This window comes from Eutrigla gurnardus (genome assembly GCF_963514095.1).
Source record: "Eutrigla gurnardus genome assembly, chromosome: 14".
Taxonomy (NCBI): Eukaryota; Metazoa; Chordata; class Actinopteri; order Perciformes; family Triglidae; genus Eutrigla; species Eutrigla gurnardus.
Window position 1 is genome coordinate 3384800 of NC_139937.1, and position 6076 is coordinate 3390875.

General features: G+C 44.2%; 1 long non-coding RNA gene across 1 annotated transcript; it reads left to right on the top strand.

Moving 5' to 3' along the window:
• Nucleotides 1-290: 290 nt before the first annotated feature.
• On the top strand, nt 291-5693 carry LOC311024473. The gene is made up of 4 exons (XR_014598309.1): nt 291-318; nt 4902-4986; nt 5064-5147; nt 5590-5693. It is a non-coding gene; the product is annotated as an uncharacterized lncRNA (long non-coding RNA).
• Nucleotides 5694-6076: the final 383 nt, after the last annotated feature.

The following is a 6076-nucleotide window of genomic DNA, read 5'->3' on the forward strand; positions in this document are numbered from 1 at the left end:
ATGGTAAATTACTTGTAACTTAATTTACATGAAAGAATCTCACCTGGCAACCACCGTCTCCGCTCTAAAATCTCTCCGGCTAACAACCTGACTTATTTATTTGTTGTTTTTGATCGACTTAAATGATTTGGAGCAGACATAAAAATCTACATTAATACTTAATACATATGTCGTATTTTTAAAACACATTTTGCAACTATAGATTGTAAGGAAAAGAAAAAAGAAAGGTTCCGCTATTATATCGATCGACCACTATTAGCGACGAACCAGATTTTCAAGCTCCAAAAAACAACATATGGCGGAACAACCAGTGAGAGTGTAAGTTTAACTGTAGAAATACTTCATATAAACTTCAATGGCACTTAATCTTGTTAAAATACCATGAATATGTGGTCCTTTTTAAAATGTGTATTTCATCAGGACCATGGTGTAACAGCTTGTGTGCCAGATTTCATTGTCTGGTTTATGCTAGTAGCATATCTGCTGGACAAGGGAGGTTTTCTACGTAAATAAACGTGATACAAATCCACTTAGTTCGGCATATTTCTGTGTGTTAAAACTTGATGGAGAAACATCAATGTATGCAGTTGCCTAATTTGGCCAATAGACGGCGCTGTTTAATTGTTTATGCCCTCAGGCGTTACGCGATTGTACGCGATTGGTGCTGTTTGTGCTTTACCGGACACGTGTTTGCAGCTATTTGCTCCGCGGGCAGCCATGTTGGTTCAGTGTTTGGTTATGGTTTGCAAGGTAAGCACTATAGATATCTCTCCACATCTTAGTAAAATATCTTGACCATACATCGTTAATTCGCTCTTCCATTTAAATTATGTGTTTATTGAGATGTTTGTCTACCACCATGATGAAGTGTTAGGATTTATTGCCTGGTTTTATACGAGTCGTGATTATGGCTAGCTTTGTTAGCTGTTTGTGTGCTAGCTAATCTTCCTGTGGGTTTTCTCTCATGCTCTGTGTTTTGAGCTGGAACCTTGTTTTAAGGGGTTTAATAGCTGTGAGGGCCCATCGCTTTATTTTGAATACTGTACAATTACTTTATGACTTCGTGACATATGACTTGACTGACGTCAGTGTTTGTTTATGGTTTGCGAGGTGGAGCCGCCAGCATCGACACTTAATAAACGGCGCGGTCTCAGCCACGATCTTGACCGTCCGTGTGTCCGACTCGTCCCTCGCATTGACCCAACAAAATCACACATCAACACAACGCAGAGTCTTCGGGTGTAGAGAGGCACCATCTCACACGGGCTGGGTTACATCTTTGCTGCCGTGACCCGGATGGTGGCGCTTCGAGACCGAAGAGGAAGTGAAGCTGTCGGCTGTCAGACTGGGCAGAAACCTCCACTACGCTGCTGTATTGAACCGTTATTCTCCAAGTGGATCGTGTGACGAACTGAGCTACTAGTATGGAGATGCATTGCCAGGATTTTCATCCTCTCGAACATATCCTTTGAAGGTTGAAGTGCATCTTATTGTGTTGTGTTATTCATTTGAAGAAAAAAAGGAGAACATTTAAAGTGACTTGAATAGTGAATGAGTTTATTCTGTGTGGAACATTTCCATAAGGACAATCTGTGATTCATATTAGCAAGTGTTGCTGGTTTATCTCATCCATATTCTCTGTGCTGAACATAGCTGTGTTATGACGTTTTGAGTTAAATTTCAGTTTAACGTGAGTTTTTGGGGTATCAAGTGATAATTGTGCCACACATTTTATTTTGGTTAACGGGCCCGTACGATACACGCCATCACATCCAGAGCTGTCTGTCTGTCTGCTGCAGTATTTGTACGCCTTCAACATCATCCCCATGAAGTCCATGGATCCGTCGGAGCTGGTGAAGCAGCCGAAGGACGGGACAGAAAACCCGTACAGAGCCTCGGCCAAAGACAAGACCGACAAACTGAAGGTGGACTTTAGCGCCGCACAGGAGGAGGTACCGAGAGCTTTCATGCCTTTCTTATGAATATCAGCTGATCAGCCACTGACTGTTATCAGCTGGTAGTCGTTCTAAACCGTCTGATCGGTGAGCCGATCTGATGACTCGTCAAATCTTTGTGGAAATGTTTTCAAAACTCGTTTGTCTGCTTTGAAGCCTGCTCTTTAATTGGCTCTCAGAGGGGCGTGTCCTGTCTGAACCGCTCAGGTTCTTAATAAATACACGTGAACTAACCTACCTCATTTACATGTATAGGGTTTTAAATCTAGTAGCATTTTATTATTTCCAGCTCTTATCATGACTGCCAGTGAGATTCTTTAAAAAGAAAATGACACTCCAGGTCACTTATAGGTGCTGAATGTGGTCATGTGATCCATTTTTATTCTGTGTCTGTCCTTCCTGTCGTCTGTTCAGGAGCCGGCCTAGTTCTTCTTCGACCTGAGCCAGAAGCAGGCGGGGGGTTTCCGGGGCCGCGGCAGGAAGAGACATCCAGACGGACGAGGACGAGAGCAGCAGCGTGAGCGAGGGGACGGGGGTCCTCACGGACAGACCAAGCAGCCCCGCAGGCACCGTGAGTCCAGCCGGTCTGGGAGAACAGCTCTAGTGCTGCGTTTTCTAAATGGGGAGGGTTTCCAGTCTAAACACTGGACCCTGCATCAGATCAGGACACAGTCTCAAAAACCTCAGAACATGAGGAGGGTCCGTCTACCAGGAACCACCGAAGCACCATAGAAGGGTTCAGAATAAGACAATAATTAGAACATAGTTATTCCCCATGGCAGAAATGCACTACGACGTTTCATCAGAGCAGTGCTGCAGGAGAAACGCTCATAATAGTAAAAAGTCATCAGCAGCAGATGATGGTGTTTGTTGTGATACTCATTTTGGCCACAAGAGGGTGAAGAGGACCACGACAGACACGAAAATAATTCATGTTTTAAGTAACATAATTGACTAAAACACAATATGTGCACCTCGTGTTTGGAGTTTTCCACCTGTTTCAAAGATGAAAAACAACCAAGGAACTGAACAAAATCTTTTTTCAGCTGATTTTAAGTCATTAACAGAGGAGAACATTTAGATCAGGCGCTTTTACACAGAGGTAACGCTACAATCACGCCGGTTTTGTGGAACCAGAGAGGCCGTGACGTGTAACAAGTCGCCGTCGCCGGTTGCGTGACGTCTTAAATGAGGGTCAGAGATCCGATCAGCTGGAGGGGAGGTGAACTTTTGCTTGTCGTGCCACGCTACGTGTTAGCTACTCGCTAACATATGAGTGAAGTGGCGATCACTAACATTAAGACAAAGGGTGCAGTCCAATAGTCTATTTTCTTAGGAAGGTTCCTAACTGAAGAAGTGACCCAGAAGTAAACAAGTGGCCGCCATGATAAGAGCCATGTGGAGAAGTGGACGACGCGTTTTTTGTAGTCCATTATTGTAGTTTCTCCAGCGCAGACGCACGTCAATCGCCGGCGCCGATCATCAGCTGTCACTCATCAGTAGCATTATAATGACGTAGCTTAGTGAAAGTCCGGTCGGATTCTCTTTTCCTAAATCCTTTTAAGTTCTCCTATCGCCTTTCCTTGACCCTTTGACGTTTCCTCCAGAGGTCAAGGAATAGGAGTTAGGAATAGGAGTTAGGACCTTATTTTTTGACTATTGGACTGCACCCAGAGTGAAACTTTACTTTAACTGGACATCCAGAGCAACAGATTGGTTTCTGACCATCACCTCTGATCATGTGACCTCTGATCATGTGACCTGCTTTTCTCTGTCTCAGCTGCTCCTCACATTTTGTCCTTTCAGTGCTGAAATGATGAATCATGGACTGTAGAGTTCAAATCACTGGACCCAGATGAACTTGTCAATGAATTTACCGGTTTGAGGCCTCGGCGTTATCCACTGATGGATTAATTCTGAAAGTTCATCTTAAGGTAAGATACACTACCCCAACATCTTATTAATCTGTTTGAAAAATTATGATTTCTCTTTTCTTCTCCCTCCCTCCCTCTCCTCTTTGCATTTGGACTTTAACAGTTTTAAGTTGACCTGGTATGTTCACGTGATATTGTTGCAATTACATAGTGAATGAAGTGAACAGAATGAGTGAAATTGTGTTTGTCAGAAAGGCTACTACTGCTCTTTACTGCCGCTTGCTATCCATGGTGCTGAAAACGGATGCGTAACGGCGCATTTGACTGAATTGATTGATGGACGTGCTTAGTTAAGTGTTTGTGTCCATAGTTATGTTAGCCCGATGTGAGTGAGGCTGCATTTGAAAAAGTTAAAATTTTCCTAACCACAGAGATAAGCTACATAGCAGACTTGTCACTTTTGCTGTGATTCTTTGCTGGGCATGTATATTGATTGATACTGTAGTTAAGTCATGTGACTAGTAACCTTGCCATACCTTAGCTTTGGCTGAATTGACGCCACTGACAGCTTGTGTGTCAGATTTCATTGTCTGGTTTATGCTAGTAGCATATCTGCTGGACAAGGGAGGCTTTCTACGTAATAAACGTGATACAAATCCATTACGTTTGAATGAACCCGATAAGAAGCGATCACATTCACCGAACCTAATGGAAAAAGTGATATTATAAAGTCTTGTTGCTCATCGGCACATTTCTGTGTGTCATAAAACTTGATGAAGAAACATAAACAACATCCGTAGTGGGGACTGAACAATTTGACTTACATACACGCCACCATAATACCTGAGTATGCATATTATTTAATTTTCCAATGTCCATATATTGGTGTTATGTCTGCCGAAGTGAAACGTTGTCTTCAATATGCAGCTCTACATGCTAACCAACGAATACGATGTCAGTCTTACTTTTTCGGACACGCTGGAAGCAGCCAGTTATTTGTCTTCTGTGTTTCCTTCCTCTTCATGTCGGTTCATGTGTTGTTGGACTAAAGTATCAACGTGTCTGTTTGCAGCTTGGCGTGTGGAGACGTTGAAGGGAGGCTGAACTCTCTGTTCAGTCGAGTCCAGGCCATCCAGAAGAAGACGGGCCAGTTTGATGTGAGTTGGTGTGACGTTTAAGTTTGAAAGTTGCAGAAAACACAACGAGTGTGATTCTGATGTCCGGTGTCTTGCAGCTGTTGCTGTGTGTCGGGGAGTTCTTTGGGACGACGCCGGAGGCCGAAGCCGAGTGGCAGCAGTACAAAACCGGAGCCAAGAAAGTGAGAACCGGCCGTCACACCCACTTCCAACCTTTCCTTTTAGGAATTCACTACACGTTTGGATTCAAACTTTACTGCACAAGTTGTATGGAACAATTGCCCCGTGTTGGACTGTATTCTCACCCATCATCAGTTTGTACATGACGTTGTTGCTAAGTTACGTTATTTGGTCTCTAAAACAAGTGAAGGAAAGGTGAAGAACCTGACGTTTAATAAGTGAAACACATTTACAACCCAGCTGAAGAGAAAAGCAACATTTTCTTTGAATAATTCAATTATTTTAATTCCTCATGAGTTTTGCCACGAGGATTTCCTTTTAGCGTATCCAAGACAAATGATTTATTTGTATTAAACCGCTGTAAACCAGGCTGATACATTTTGGATTCCACACTTTGATCAGCTGATGAGTCAGACCTGAAGTCTTTGTTTTGTACCTCCCCAGCTCCCATCCACACGTACATCCTCAGGGCAGCGAGCCAGGAGACGGTGAAGCGTCTCCCCAGCTCTGATGGCTGCGAGCTGGCCGACAGCATCACGTATCTGGGTGAGACTCTCAGGGCTCGGGGCTGTGCATTGGACACACAAGTTCCCCGTCGCTGAACCATCTGTGTGTCTTTAGGTCACCGCGGCGTGTTTACTGGCGTGTCGGGGTTACAGATCGCCTACGTCGGCGGTCGGGAGGCCTCGCAGGAACCGGCACGGTCTCACTGCTTCACATCCAAAGACCTGTCGGCCCTCTTGGCGCCGCTGACCAGCAGCTCCAAGTTCAGAGGAGTCGACATCCTGCTGACGTCACAGTGGCCCCGCGGAGTGTCTCACTACGGAAACAACCCGGTAACCAGACTCACAATATCCATCACAATATGCTTGAAACACATTTCACATTTTGTGAAGGAAAACTAATATTTTTATTGCGTCACAGAACAGAC